The sequence below is a fragment of the Balaenoptera physalus genome, assembly GCF_965194825.1.
Source record: "Balaenoptera physalus genome assembly, chromosome: 9".
In the NCBI taxonomy this organism is placed as follows: Eukaryota; Metazoa; Chordata; class Mammalia; order Artiodactyla; family Balaenopteridae; genus Balaenoptera; species Balaenoptera physalus.
Genome location: NC_138888.1, coordinates 14,809,391 through 14,826,046, shown reverse-complemented (window position 1 = coordinate 14,826,046; position 16,656 = coordinate 14,809,391). Strand labels below are relative to the sequence as shown.

At 41.0% G+C, this 16,656-nt stretch overlaps 1 long non-coding RNA gene across 1 annotated transcript in view; it reads left to right on the top strand.

The window, feature by feature from the left end:
• Positions 1 to 1,498: 1,498 nt before the first annotated feature.
• The window catches only part of LOC309667417, an 82,220-nt gene continuing 67,062 nt past the window's right edge, over positions 1,499 to 16,656 (top strand). Inside the window, exon 1 of the long non-coding RNA XR_014267760.1 lies at positions 1,499 to 16,381. This is a non-coding gene — a long non-coding RNA (uncharacterized lncRNA). The remainder of the gene's footprint in view (positions 16,382 to 16,656) is intronic.

Genomic DNA, 16,656 nt, shown 5'->3' with positions numbered 1-16,656 from the left:
TTATATATAATATAAAATCACATATATTGTATAATTATAATGATGTCTATATAATATAGATATAATTATACAGATAATTACATTGCAAACATACAATTACAGATATAAGGAAACAATTATATAGATATTATAATTATATATCATATATATCATTATATATATGATATATAAAAAAAACTTCATTTAACTCAGTTTCTTTTGGGACCCATAAGTTTTGGTGTGAAGCATCTTTTTCATTGCCTTCAAGATAGTTTGAGTATCACCTTTGATTTCTTCAGTTCTAAAGGTTAGTTAAGTATATATATCCTAATTTTTAAGTAAAGATTTTATCTTTTTATCCCAGTTTTATTGGATTATTATCAGATTATTTGTTCTGTAAACCTATACTTTCTCTGCAAAAATTTTTAGCATATGCTTTGTGCCTAAATTCATAACCAAATTTTATAAATGGTTGATGGAAAAATATTCTGTAGTTGAATCTCAGGATCCCTATATCACTATCAAATGTAGATAATTGAATGTAATATTGATTTACTTCTAATAGAGATCTATTGACATATCTTCCACCATAATTGCCTTTTAATCAAGTTCTTGCACTTCTAAAGAGCTCCTGCTTTATATATGTAGCTGTTACCATTGCTTGGGCCCTTCAGTCTACTGATTTTTATACTTCCTTTATAAAAGTGTATCTTTTATGTTACATAATATCTCTCTTTATCTATCTTTTATGTTACATAATATCTCTCTTTATCTTGTTTGGTCAGTTTTTCCATAAATAATTAAAATGCCATGGTATTAAAGTTACTCTTTTTCAAAGTAGCATAGCCAACTCTCTTCCCATCACGTTGTACTGGGCCTTTGGGTTTATCTTTCTAAGACTGTATGTCTCAATATTGAGTCTATGAAAATAAACTATAAACAATTCCATGTTACTTTTTGCTGTTTTAAAAACCTACCTATCCTCAGTGCGCTTAATTTAGACATTAATTATAGCCAAATGGTTTTTCTCTATTACAAAAGATAGTGCATAATTTTCTATTGGACCCAAGTTACAGTTCTGTTCTACCTGATATCATCAGACTTACCAGTCCCACTAAATACCCCCCAGACACTGGTGCAAGAACCTGACAATATTAGTAAGACAATATTAGTAAGACTGCATTAGATTTCCATTCAGAAATCCTATGCTTTCTAAAGAAGGAAAAATGTAGAGATGTATTTTTAGACCACTATCTTCTGAGCCAGCCTTTGAAGTGCTTTGGTGATTTATATAAATAAATACTTTTCCTACTCCTAGGCCCATTTTTTATAATTGAAGTATATAGTTGATGTATAATATCATATAAATTACAGGTGTATAATATAGCGATTCACGCAAGAGGGAAGAGATATGGGAACATAGGTATATGTATAACTGATTCACTTTGTTATAAAGCAGAAACTAACACACCATTGTAAAGCAATTATACTCCAATAAAGATGTTTAAAAAAAAATATAGCGATTCACAAATTTAAAGGTTACACTCCATTTATAGTTATTATAAAGTACGGGCTATATTCCCCATGTTGTACAATATATCCTTGAGCTTATTTTATACATAGTAGTTTGTACCTCTTACTCCCCTACCCCTATGTTGCCCCTCCCCCCTTCCCTCTCTCTACTGGTAACCACTACTTTGTTCTCTATGAGTCTGCTTCTTTCATGTTATGTTCACTAGTTTGTTGTATTTTTTACATGCAAGTGATACTGTACAGTATTTGTCTTTCTCTGTCTGGCTTATTTCACTTAGCACAATGCCCTCCAAGTCCATCCATGTTGCTGCAAAGGGCAAAATTTCATTCTTTTTAAGGCTGAGTAGTATTCCATTGCTTACATATATATATACACATACACATATATATATATGTATGTATATATATCACATCTTCTTTACCCATTCATCTGTTGATGAACACTTAGGTTGCTTCCTTCCATATCTTGGCAATTGTAAATAATGCTGCTTTGAGCATTGGGGTGCAAGTATATTTTCAAATTAGTGTTTTTGTTTTTTTTTTCAGATTTACACCCAGGAGTGAAATAGATGGGTCATATGGTAGTTCTATTTTTGGCTTTTTGAAAAACCTCCATACTGTTTTCCAATTTACATTCCCACCAATGATGTAAGAGGGTTCCCTTTTTTTCCACATTCTTGCCAACATCTGTTATTTGTGTTCTTTTTGATGATAGCCATTCTGACAGGTGTGAGGTGATATCTCATAGTGGTTTTAATTTGCATTTCCCTGATGATTAATGATGTTGAGCATCTTTTCATGTGCCTGTTGGCCATCTGCATTTCCTCTTTGGAAAAATGTCTATTCAGGTCTCTGCCCATTTTTAATTGGGTTGTTTGTTTTTCCAATGTTGTGCTGTATGAGCTGTTTATATATGTTGGATATTAACCCCTTACCGATCATATCATTTGCAAATATTTTCTCTCATTCAGTAGGTTGTCTTTTCGTTTTGTCGATGGTATCCTTTTCTGTGCAAAAGCTTTTAAGTTCTAGGTCCATTTTTGACCAGTAATATGGAGTATGAAGGTAGGAATAACTAAGGCTATAAGAGGAGAGAGTATAGTGCATGTAACTATTGAGTATCTGTGCATATGACGAGCAGTGCTGTCATTTCCAGGCTATATAAATTAACAAATACATAGGTATAGTTTACTAAGTGAATGTATGGATTACAAAGTGCTGTTAATTACATGTGGATTCATTGATCTGTTCAACAAATACTTGTTGAAAGTCTACTGTGTCCCTGATTCCAGCCACGTGCTGGTGATGCGGAGGTAAACATGCGTTTATGCTCCTGCTGTTTATTTGACTATGAATGGCGCATGGTTAACTCATGGCTTCAGATGCTGGAACTTATTCTAACAAATTTCTGAGCTGCTTCGCAAACCAGAAGTCTTTCCTCTTCCTCCTTCTCTTTCTTCTTCTTTCCACCCCCTTTATTACTGTCATAGGAAATTTGAAGTAGAAGGAAAGAAAAAAAAAAACAATGTTACATAAATGGTCACTTTTTGGAATAACTCTACATTTATACAGTGTCCTCATGATTTTAAAAAAGCCATCATTTTAGGCTGGACTTTTTAGGATGTTCACCACGCCACTACCATTCGGCAGTTACCTTAAAAAAAAAAAAACCACTTCCCCTGAAGTGACTCCTTTACTCACTAGCATAACCTGGCCATTAAATATTAAGAATTGCTTGGAACCCATACATTAAGTCAGGCTATGGTGAAACAAAATTAGCAAAATTCGAGTTGGTGTCAGAAATCAGGTGAAGCTGCGTTGGATAAGGGCCGGTTTGTCAGATTACCATCTGCATATGCGGCTGTGGACCAGGTGGGGGCAGCAGAGAGCGGGCTGAGGCCCAGGATCCTAGGTCACAGGTGAAGGTGGCAAAGGGTTAGGAGACAGAATCAAGGTTTTGACTGTATCGGAGAGGAAGGCAGGAAAGCAAGAGAATTAGAAACTCAACAAAGGTCAGAATTCAGGGAAGCAAGGATTGAAATAGGACTGATGTAAGTCAAGAGCTGGGTGGTGAAAGCAAAGGGAGCAGGAGAAACAAGAAGGTGAGTGTGGGTGCGTAGCCGGGAGGTGCCAGAGGGAAGCCAGCCTATCTCCCCAACATTGCTTCCAGCACCTTCCCAGCACAGGTCCCTGCTTGGTCCTGCTTGGTCTTCCAAGGGCAGTGGCTCTTAATGGACTGAGATATGGGAGACACCAGCCACGTATCTCTCTGGAGGCGAAATTGTAAGGTTCTTATCTTATTAACAAACATTAAAGTAAGTCGAGTGCACTTGGGACGATGTGGGAGTGATCAGGGTGCGGTGGCGTGGTTTTGCTTGTGCTTTTCCTTTTGGTTACTCCAGAGAACGAAAGCCCTCAACATCCTTCTGTTCATCTTTTGGAAGATTTTTCACAACCACCCAGGAAATAACAGTTAGGTGCTCCTGTTTACTTAATGGTCTACTCCACTTGAAACATCACGCTCTCCCCATGCGGTCTTGTCATAATTGTCTTCAAATGGTGCTAATTAACAGAGCCAACACATGGGCACCATTCCCTCCCCTGACGTGGCACCCTGGCACACTGCATTTAGCACCCCTCGTGGGAAGGCATCCTGGAGATCCCTTATCTGCACCCTCTCCCCATCTACCCCTTACCGCTCACGGAAGCTGCCTCCCCAGAGAAACCGCAATTCAGTAAAGAACATTACCAAGTCCTAGCAGATGGCTGCTTATCTCAAGACACGTATATTCACCAAAATCCTAGCAGAAGGATTTTGGATAGTCCCTTAGCGCTGACTATAACAGAGTTTGAACTGTGAAAAGCAGTTGGGAAATGCAGACAGAGTATGGAGAAAGAAAGACCTGGGGAGAATACAGGAAAGAGTTCTTGAAAAAGAAAGGAAAATTTGAGTTAGAACATGAAATGATAGACACTGATTTTCTTGGGAAAATGGATGGAAATTTTTTGGTGCGTGATGACATGGAAAAGCAATCAGAAATGGGTGCCTTTTACTCTTAGCTGTGTCGGAGGCAGCTTAACTGCCACTTTGTTGATCAGAGAAATTAACCTCTTCCTGCCTTTATCTCTCTTTGTGTGAAATGGGAATTCAAGTGCTTGCTGACAGTGTTTCCAAAAGTTTTTAAAGGTAAGAATAGAGAATATTACTGACAGCCCAGTGGTTCCCCGAGAGGCTGCTGTGAATGAGTGCAAACACACGGAGCATTTCATTAATGAAGTTCAGGGCGTCCAGCTTTTCCTTCGAGAGTAAACCTACGCCCTGTGGTATCCATTCGGTTTGCATTGTTCTGTCACGTTGTTTGTAAATCTTTGGAGGGATTACCTAGTATTTTGTTCTTTACTGTTTGAAATATTCTTTTAAAATCTGAATATAGAACTTCAGTCCCTGCTGGTTTGTTCTTTTCCACTTGGCAAAGGTTGATTGATTTTATTTTTCTTTTGGCCTGTGTTTCTCGGAGGCTTGAAATGAGCATGGCTCTTTTTGTTTACTTCTTTACCCACATTGTCAATAAGAGAATCGCTCTGGGAACAGTGTACGCAGTGTAATTTCTGCAGCAGAGTTTGCAAAGGGAGGAAGTCTTGACATAAATTTGGAATACTGTATTGTTTTAGCTTTGTTTTTTCAGGCGTTGGAACTGTTGCCCGGGAGTTATTCTTTTCCACTAATGAAGGTTCACACATTCTCTTAAGCGGTACTGTTCAACATGGCAAACCTGTAAAAAAAAAAATAATGAAAAATATGTTAAAGCAAATGTAATGTAAGAAACAGGAAGTAAATATACAGAAACAGTAATATAAAGAAACATGACAACTGGCGATGTCACGATCTGGTTTGATTATACGTGTGCGAGGTACAGGAATGGCCTTGAATGGGATGGATTCGTAGAAAACAGTGCCGAAAGATTAATCCAACCCAGGGGTTTGCCACTCTTGCTGCACATTGGATTCACCTGGAGATTTAAAAAAAAATGATGCTCTGGTCTCTTCCCAGAAATGAGAACATCTGAGGTGTTGGTTCAGTCATAGCCATTCGTAAAGACTCGTTAGTTGACAGCCAGGGTTGAGAACTGCTAGTAACCAATGGGAAAATGCTCATTAGAAGTCTCTCCAGGCAAGGGATCTTAGCCTAGTACTAGACACCTGTGTGGACCGACGCACATTTGTGGATTTTTTCTAGCTGTCAATAGGCCTCTTCTTCTGGCACTGCTCCTATACTTTCTGGCTCTTCCTGACTTTCAAAATAATAAGCTTTTCTTCAGTTGAACTTCTGGAGCACTTAGGATGCTATGAAAATGCTGAATGAAATGGTATGAAATAGTATTGATAGCCTTTATTTAAACTGTGGTGGAAATATATATATTTTTCAAAGGTCCTGATCCAGTTGTGGAAAGGTTATTTTTGAGAGTGGATGAAATGTCTATTTTGTATCTCAAGGGCAACACCTTCATCCTCGGAGCCAGCTGTCTTCCCCCATGCAATTCAAAGGATGCCACGTGTCCCACATGGGACCTTTGACATGGCCTAAATGTTCCCTATTAAAAAGAATTCACATTAGCTTGAAAGGCAATTTCCAGACATTGAGACCTATTAATTTAGTTTATATCTGCTGGTCTGTTACAACCAAAGAAGAATGCTCTGAGACAACAGGACTCAGAAGAAGTAAATAGACGCATTTGAGATGAAGAGGGAGGTAACGGCCAGGGGCAGGGAAAGCAAACCCAGGTGAAGCCAGATAATAGGGAGATTATAGGTACCTGAGGGTGGGGGGCAGAGACCCTGGGAGGCTGAGCAGAAGAGAAGAGATGCCGGGTCCACAGTCACCAACCAGGAGTCACTGTCTTCAGAGTTTTAAATACCATCTGTACACTGATGACCTCCACTCCCCATTTATATTTCCATTCAAGCCCTTTCTATTGACCTCGATTGTCAGCTTATATCCATTTGGGTGTCTAAATTGGCATCTCAAACTTAACATGTCTAAAGTTGGACTCTAGAACCCTCTCTTTCCCCCCACCCCGGGCCTACTGGGGTCTTCCTTATCTGAGTAAATGACCGCTGCATACTAGGGTTCTGGAGTATGGGCCCCAAAAGCCTTGGGGGCGTTCTGGCCTCCTTTCTTTCTCTCACTCCTTGGACGTCATATGTATCAGCAAGCATGTTGGCTCTACCTTTCAAGTTCACCTAGAATGTAGCTACTTGGCCACACTGACCACCACTGCCCTGGTGTAAGCACCCTGGCTTCTCACCTGGGCTGGGGCGGTGGCCTCCTCTCTGGTCCTTGCCCCTTCTGTCTCTCCCCACCCCATCCATAGGTGTGTACTAATCAGGTACTGTGGGCCTTTTCAAACTGGAGTCATATCACGCCACTCCTGCCCAAAGGCCTCCAGTGGTTTTCCATCACACTGAGAGTAAAAGTCTGTTCCCTTTGGATGGTCCTATACAGCTTGGAGCTCCTGTTACCTCTCCCACCTCTTCTCCTTTGTCTACCCCTGTGGGCACCAGTTCAACCCCTCGAGCTCCACCCTGTTGCCCAGATATGCCTCTGGCACGCCTGACCTTGTGCTTGCTACTACTCTGGGCTGTTGCAGACCCAGGATGCTTCTCCCTCACCGTCTTCAGGTGGTCACTCAGCGTCATCTCTAGGGTCACCTGTCTGATTGCCGTACTTAAAGGTCAACCTTGCTTCCGTGCTCCTTGTCCCCATTCCCTGCTTAATCTTCACCTTCACACTTGTCGCCACTTGAGCTTCTCTCTATTTTTTATTTGTTATTGTTTACCTCCCTTCTTCCTCCACTAGAATATAAACTCCACGAAGTCAGGGATTTTGGTCTATTTTGTTTCCTGTGTCCCCAACACCTGGAACAGTACCTGGCATGTTACAGGGGTTCAGTAAATAATTATTAGATGAAAAAAAGAACTGAATGGGTGTCCTAGCTAATCTCTAAAATCCTTCCCAAGTGACTGGGTTTGCCTTGCTCTGTGGCCGAGTCTTGGCCTTATGCCCTAGTCTCCCCAGAAGTGGAGCTTCCCACGTCTTGGACAACCTGAGGCTCCATGGCCTATTGTGTGACTTCTGCACCTGTCCTGCCCACCTGGGGCTCTGCCAGTGCTTGGGTCGGTTGTGGTCACTTCCCTGTCCCTGCTCCGCCAGCCGGCTGGGGTCCTCCTCACTCACAGCGCTCACGCTCCCTCTGTCCCTGCCTCTCCGGACCCACCTCCTGGCTGACACCTCACTTGGGCTCACATTCTCATTTTTCCCTTAAAAAAAGCAAACTCTGGCCCTCACCAGCCTGGAGTTGTTTTTTTTTTTTTTTTTTTTAATTTTTTAATTTTTTAATTTTTAAAATTTTTTATTTTTTTAATGCTATTATTGTCTGCTTACATTCTTTTTATTTATGTATGTATGTATGTATGTATGGCTGTGTTGGGTCTTCGTTTCTGTGCGAGAGCTTTCTCTAGTTGTGGCAAGCGGGGGTCACTCTTCATCGCGGTGCGTGGGCCTCTCATTATCGCGGCCTCTCTTGTTGCGGAGCACAGGCTCCAGACGCGCAGGCTCAGTAATTGTGGCTCACGGGCCCAGTTGCTCCGCGGCATGCGGGATCCTCCCAGACCAGGGCTCGAACCCGTGTGCCCTGCATTGGCAGGCAGATTCTCAACCACTGCGCCACCAGGGAAGCCCTGGAGTTTTGATACATTGGTCAACCTCAGGCTTACTTAAACATCCCTTTTCAGTAATTCTTAATGATGCTTCAGGCTGGCTCTGTACAGCAGACCCATAAATAAGGATTCTTTCTAAGGTTGCATTGGAATGTGAGAAGGTGGGAAAAATGCTTCAGGATGATTGGACCGTGGTTGTTCTGAAATGACTGATGAAAGTGCGTGGTCAAGGGTTCCCACGGCCCCGGTAGGCTCTGATGGGGGAGGGGACAACAGTAGATGGGAGAGGGTTCTGGGCCCACCAGTTCTCCTCTGGCTTCTCCTAACCCTAACCTAACCCTAAGAGAGCCCACAGCTCTGACTGTTGATCTTGTGATATAGAGGCTTCTGGGGGCAGGAGTGACCATGGAAACTGGAGGTTGTTTCTGGACTATTTCACAATACTTTTCTCCAGGAAAAAAAAAAAAAAGCCTCATTCTCTTCATCCCAGGGTTACATAACCTAACATTTCCCTTGCTGGTTGAAATGAATACCCTTTCTTTGCCTGAATAAATAGGACACAAACTCTTTGGGACAGACTGCTTCCTCTGCTTGAGAGCGTCTGCGGGTTCCGGCTGCTTTGGTTGGTTTAGTGGTGACCCACAGCTTGGCTTGGGCCAGTTCTCCATTCACAGCTCCTCCTTGGAGTGCGGATTCCAGCAAAACACCTTTTAAATGTCTCAACAAACAAAGATCCCCCTGTGGTGACTCTGGAAGACAGGCTCCCTGCGAGGTGCTGGGGCTGTCTGCAGCTGGAAATCTACTGTTGTGCCTTATACACATCTCTTAAGTGCAGAAACACCACAAAAGGCACTGAAAACGGAAAGATTACAAAAACCAGTTACAAACCCTCACATGCATATCAACTGTCTGTCCCACCTTTACAGGAAAAATGTTTACCTGCTAACTTAGTATTCAACCTTGATCTTCTAGGGTTCATTCTGAATGCCAGGAGCTGCTTCATGTTACTACTTGGTAATTGCTAGCTGGACCTAAGGTTTTAAAAATCAAGATCTCTTTAGAGTTTTACAAGTAAAATGTTAAAAAATGAGAAATGACTATCTCAATTTATTTTAGAAGAAAGGTACAAATTGTAAAACTTTATTAATTTGGTAAAAGGTGTTAGTTTTGAAAAGAAAAAGTAATCATACAGGCAATGTTAAAAATTTCAAAGACACATAATAGTATACGTCACAGCATACTAAACACTGCGTTTATAATGATAAGCCCATGCCTTTAGTAGTTCTTAATCTTGTTTAGGCTTCTTAAAGAATCACATGGAGTTTCTAGACGCCCTTCTCAGAAAAATGCACATGTGTTTATGTAGCCAAAAGGTTGGTTACGATTTTAGGGGATTCCAAATCCCCTGGAACCATCCATGTGGATCTTTGCTTTGGAAAGTGGAGTAAGCAAACCAGAAAAGGCAAGATGATTTTATAAAAGAGAAATATAGATATATATAGTAACCAACCACAATTTGATTGTGGGGAAAATGATTAAACACATTCATTGCCCAAGTGATAGCAACAAAATTATATTCATATTATTATCCCTTTTAAGCACATTTTACACTTACGATGATCTAGTGATCTAAATGCTTGCCTTTTATTTTCTATTATCCTCTTATTTTACTTAATGCCCAAACTGTGTAATTCAAATATGTTATGCCTTGTCTCTGATGTAATTATCTAGTTTTGCTTCTTGTTTTCTATGTTTTGTTTTTTTGCTTCATGTCCTTACTTCAAGGACCTTAAAGGTATTAGGCCTTGAGGGAAAATAGTTTCCAGTATAGATTTTGATGTTGTAGAGGAAGCTTTCCAAACCCAGGCAGGGATGTGCTTGGGGGTTGAGGCTGCTCAGTACCCCTGTAAATGGTCAAGCTGCATTGTTTCTGCTACTTGGAGAGCAAGGTAAATGTAGGTCTCCTAGGCCACTGGGGATGATAGAGGGATGGGAATTGGGATGAACAGGACTTTCTGTCTCTTCTATTCAAGTTGAAATTCTTTTTTTTTAGATTTTTTTTCACTTTTATTTATTTATTTATTTATTTATTTATGGCTGTGTTGGGTCTTCGTTTCTGTGCGAGGGCTTTCTCTAGTTGGGGCAAGCGGGGGCCACTCTTCATCGTGGTGCGCGGGCCTCTCACTGTCGCGGCCTCTCTTGTTGCGGAGCACAGGCTCCAGACGCGCAGGCTCAGTAGTTGTGGCTCACGGGCCCAATTGCTCCGCGGCACGTGGGATCCTCCCAGACCAGGGCTCGAACCCGTGTCCCCTGCATTGGCAGGCAGTTTCTCAACCACTGCGCCACCAGGGAAGCCCCAAGTTGAAATTCATTTTAATGAAGAAAAAATGTCTGTGTGTCTGGCACTGTGTGAATTACTGCCGTGGATCTGGGTGGAGTGTGACATATTCCCAGGTAACCTGCAATTGACCTGCAATCAGTTGGTGGTAGGAGGTGTGGGAGATGCACAAGTAACTCAGTACCAGACAGAATTTTCATTTCCCTAAGAGTGTTATCAAGTGTTCAGTAAAACTATATTTCAGTTCTGATGCATCAGTTACTAGGTTGTCATACAATTCATCTGTTGAAGGGTCTATCCCTTCTAGACACAAACTCCTCAAGGCCATGTCTATCCATCTTTGCCTGGCATAGAGGAGGTGCTTCTTGAGTACTTGTTACTGGAGGCAAGAAGTGCAAGCAATGCTCAGTGGGGATTCAGAGGTGGGTGGGCAATCAGGAAGGGCTTCCTGGAGAACATGTTCTTTGAGACGAACTTTGAAGAAGTGGTAGGATCATAACTAACCCAGACGGGGAAGAGGTCGATACATGAGTGTGGGATACTGGGAGCAGGGAACGAGGCCACCTGACCAGAGCTGGAGGCTGAAGAGGTGGGCTGGGACCGGATTCTCAGGGAGATGGTGAGTGGTTTGCACTTAATTTGCTTGTGTAGTGACATGATGACGATGATTAGTCAGGAAGGTAATCTGGTGAAGGTGTGTTCAGTGGACCAGAAATGGGAGAGGCTGGAGGCAGTCAGATGCTATTAGGATGCTATTGCAGTAGTCCAGCTCAGAGCTGAAGAAGGCTTGAGCAGTAACATGAAGAAGGAAATAGAAGGGACGGAGGCTGAAGAGGTTTTGGGGACAGAGTCTGAAGTTCTTGTAATCCATATTTCCCTAGAATAAACCAGCCCAGGAAAAAAAATAGGATGAAAACAATAGTAAAATAATATTGTTCTCACTCTGGTCTCCATCAACTCTTTTTTTTTTTTTACAAGCTGAAGTCCTATCAAATTCTTCCTTCCTGTGTCCCCAGATGAATAAGCAGTTGCTGCTGAACTTGCCCCAGGTGTTGAGAATCACTGCAGGCCTGCTGAAGCCACCAATATCAGCCAAGGCGGTTGCTGCTGGTGCCAATCAGAGGCGCCAATGAGGGCAGGGTTCACTTGCTGCTTAGGTGGCCGGATCCTCAAGTGGGGAGAGCTGCTCACTCCTAGTTGTCATGTGGTTTAGGAATCAAGGCTTCCCTTTGCTCTCAATGTCTTACAGAGATTTTTCTTCCGCTTTTTATAGCAACCTGTTCTTGCAGTACAGTTGACAAGCTTTGTGACAAATCTGTGCTGTATTTAAAAATCGTTTTCCTCTGGCACTGGCTCCTTGGCCTTGGATGACATTTGTGGGGTTCTCTTTTCCCCTTAGAAGTTCTCCTAGTAGTCCATGAAAATAAACTCCTGGAAGGGCCAACCTTCTCCGAATCCTAGTTGAGACCTTGCTTCCCACCAAGGAGAAGCGTGTGTGTGTTTGTGTATCTGGCAACTGAGACGGATGGGGTTAAGCAGTGGTCAGGGATGGGTGTTTGGGGAGAAGATGGAGGGGCAGGGTCTTGAGGGAGTAAGGAGGGTCATGGAGAGATTTTCTTTGCTCAGCAGAGTGACTAGCTTTTCTCTTTCTAAAGATTTAAAAAAATTTTTATTTATTTTTGGCTGCGTTGGGTCTTCATTGCTGCGAGTGGGCTTTCTCTGTGTTGCGGTGCATGGGCTTCTTAATGCAGTGGCTTCTCTTGTTGCGGAGCACGGGCTCTAGGCGTGCGGGCTATAATAGTTGTGGCGTGTGGGCTGAGTTGTTGTGGCTCGAGGGCTCTAGAGCACAGGCTCAGTAGTTGTGGCGCACGGGCTTAGTTGCTCCGCGGCATGTGGGATCTTCCTGGACCAGGGCTCAAACCTATGTCCCCTGCATCGGCAGGTGGATTCTTAACCACTGTGCCACCAGGGAAGCCCCTAGCTTTTCCACTTTTCTGGTATTCTTCAGATGCTATTTCCTTTGTCACCCCTATCAGTATAAAAGCCCATTTATTCTTCTACCAGAAGTTTTTTTCAATAATTATTTCTTCACATGCGATGTTTGTGACTTGCTATATATCTTTTTCTATATAAAGAAGAGGCATGTGATGTATGAAGGGAAATTTTAAAGGCCTTTCTATAGATGAAGGGTAAGGTTTAATTGAATTTGTCATCTTTTTGCAAAAGTATTTTCTGCCTAACATCTTTGTTATCTGAAGGAAGTTGGTCCTTCTTTTTTTTTTTTTTCTTTTTTGAGAAAGAGACTATCTTTATCCCTATAAGCTTCAACTAGAGAGTTTCAATTTGAGTCATCAGGTATTGGTTCTATTAAGGCTCTGTTTTCAAATACCCTAGACCTGTACATTGAAAACAGGACTGCTGGATATTGTGCCTTCTGCTACATAAACTAGCACCTGTGATCTGGGATGAGTGTTTTGGTTACAGTTTTTTATGGCAAGGAACAGAGACTCCCTTGGATACCTGGTAATAAGGGTTATGGAAGAATTTGTGTGACATTCACAACCCGGCCAGTGACCAACGCAGCTGTACAGACCCTGCCACGCGCTCATGGGCCCAGAGCCCCATATTTGTTCATCTTGGCCATTGGGTTTCTCTGTCCTCACATAACTTCATTTGCTAAGGGCCTTTGCTAACTGTGGCCTCTAGTCTACCCCAAGACATCCTTCCTGCCTGTGTGTCTCGCTATCTCAGTCTAGATTTCCAAAATTCATACATCCTGAGAGGTGAATATGATTGGTCAAGTTCATCTTTTCACATTAGACCATGTCCTTGGTCCCTGCCTATCTGGGTTAGATGCTTATCTCTGATCCAATTAGCTCTGATCCAAGGTGGGGCTGAGGGTCATATGGATGTGACTTGGTTGCCTAGGCAACAGGAGCTGAGGGCAGGGCAATGGCCCTTAGAGAGCTGAGTGAGTGGGTGCTTGGGTACTGACTGGTATCTCAAGGCAAGCAGAGTTTGAGTTTTGATTGCTCTTCATGAGACAAACTGAATGTGCAGGGCTGCCTTCAGAGTATGATGAAATCATACTTAGAGTGGCGCCCAAAGCAAACATCTTTGCTAATAAGGGCAAACAAAGAATTTGGGCAATTAACTATGTAATTGAGTCACAAACTCTGCTATTGCCTGGGGCATCAGACAAAACCACTCCAAATCAAAAAATTGAGTTTTATTTTAACCTGAATCACCCAGATCACAGCAGAATTTTGCTTGAGTGACCCAGACAGATTGCATCAATTTTCTGCTTTACTTTGCTTGTGAAGACCAGGCTGTTAGTGATCACTTCTGGAATGAGAGGAAGTATTTAAAAGAAAAAAAAAAAAAAAGGTTGGAACCTGGAAAGATCTAGAACTTCCTTGTTCTGTATTTCTTAACAAACAACATGCCACTGTAAGGGAATGTGTATGTTGATTTTTTAAAAAGTAAAGATATAGTGGATAACCTGACTTCGATGAAATAAAAGCCTTCATTTTTCACTTACAAAATGCGTGTGAGGGAATTAGGCATAAAGGTGTGATACTTCTCTTTGAATTATACTTATGAGATTAAATTTGCACGTGTTTGTTTCAATTACACTGTATCACGCTGCTTTCCTTACATTGTTCTTTCCTTCCTATTTGTTTTTTCATTATTCAGTCTATCTAACAATGGTGAACACAATTTAATTAGAAACTTTTCCTCAAAGGAGATTTTTTTTTCCTAGAAGAAAGCACAGAATATTTTAAAACAATGTCAGTCCCAGCAGACATTTTTATTTTTAGTGTTTTCATTAGCATGATAAACTTTAAGATGATTCATAGTAACCTTTCTATATCAATCTGTAAAAACATGTTCTTACCCATTCACTGATAACTTCTCAACTTTTTCTTCCAATGATACATGTAGAACATTTGTGTTCCCACCGTGTGCTGGTTTTGATTCTTCAGTGGAGTGTTAAAAGCTTTGGTGATTGAGTCAGACCACCTGAGTTTGAACCATGACTCCAGCTATAAAATGTTGGGGTAGGTACTTAACCTTGGTATCCTATGGTTTCCTCATCTGTAAAATGGGTTTGCAATGGTACTTACCTCATTGAGTTGTTGTGAAAGTGCTTAGAATAGTATTGGCCTCTAGTACCTGCTCAGAAGGCTTTTGCTGTTATTTTTACTCTCCCACTTGAGAAAGCACATACTGGAATACAAATGAATGTCAGTAATAGTCTTTGAAGGATGATTGATCTAATTTTTATTTTATCTGAATTGTATATTATACATTTAAATTTTCTAATGAGTAGAAAATAATCCATAACCTTCAGAATTCACCGGATGTCCTATTTTGAGAAATGTTGCTCTAGATAATTTTCTTCTCTGTATTGATGTGCACAACTGATTTTAACAGGTAGTTAAATGCTATTTGAAAAGCGTACCTCACCCATTCTAGCAAATCAAATAATTGAAGGATTTAATTAATTTAGAAAAAAATATTTTGCTTTCAAAATGTTTTAAATGTTCAAAACATTTTAGTAAATAATTTACCTTTTGCCACAAATCATAATAAAAATAATAAAAAGCTAATAAAACTGCCACAATGCATTAGTATACATTTTTGGTAAGTGAATCTTGTTGAAATTCTATGTTTCTTAAGTCAAAATGAAATACTTTACACATTACCTAAAATATGTCCTGCTGTATGTGGAAATTAATCTCAGACAAATTTGCATATTCAAATTATTTTACAGGCTAACTTGCAAGTATAGAGATGATGGAAGACAATTAAGAGCCTTTATTTCTAAATGTTTTAAAGCATTGATTATGAGAATTTTGATTTTCTCTCCTAAGCCGATTTTGAGATGCATGGCTTGCCCTACAGATGTCAACCTGCACTTGGAGATTCTAGAAAGCCCAGGAGCAAGAGAGCCTCCTCCTCTTCACCCTCTCTTCCACCATTCTCACTTGCAGAAAACCAGCCTTTCTTCAGACTTGAGCAGAAAAATCTAATATGTTCCCAAAAAAATCCTTTAGAATACATACTACCTATGCAAATGAAACAAAACAAAACATCCCACAAACTCTTAAATGGCTGGAGGAAAAGCCAGATGTTCATGGGAAGATCAGGTGGCAGAGGTATGGCTTCAGAGTCAGAGCGAAGCTAACCTCTGCAGGATAATGAAGTGAAGAACCCAATTCATCAGTGACCAGACATGCAGAGTCGTTGAGTCAATGCTGAACGAGAAAGTTACTAAAACGCTCACCAAACATGTGTCCCGACTTCTTAACTAATCTGGGATTAACAAAATTTATGTGCTGAATGAATGCTTGATTATTATTATTTTTCCAACTCAGCATGCCTGTCTAGACTTCAAGCTTCATTAGTAGTGAAGAGAAAATCAGCTGGATTACATTAAAAAAAATTTCAGGCAGATTAACAGATGACTTACACCCTTGTGAGATGTCTACCTTGACCCAAGTGCTAAGATAGTTAGAAACAGGCCTCATGTGGAGAAAGAAAGGCCACCCCCTCCTCTATTTTGTACGGGAGATGTTTCCACTCCTAGTCAAATGGTGGTGCTAGTTCTTTATTTTTGAGTTCCCACATTTCCTAATTTCATGGTCATAACAGCCTCCTGTCTACTGCCTCAGAACAGCTTTCACCAAAACTGAAAATAAAGGCTCCATGCTCAGAAGCTCCTTAACGGGCTTGAAAGGTTAATGTTCCTTTCCCTTGCCCCTTCTATAGCATAAGAAGACAGTCTTTCAGTGACATTCTTCTCCTCAAGTAGGTACTCCTATTTCTTCTTCTCAATATATTTTTTTCTTTTTGTTATATGTGCTACTATTTACAAGCATGATGTAACTTTAGAGCTTCCCTCTCCTATGAAAAGATGTTCATTTTTCTCTTAATGCTCCAGGGATATTTTGCAAAGTTACTGGCAAGCATTACTACGACGTTAAAATGTTAAATCTAAACTTGGTACAGTGAAAATTCACTTTTCGAATAATATTCAGCTGAGTCAGAGGGCAACCCGACTACCCTTTTCTTAGTACAGCACT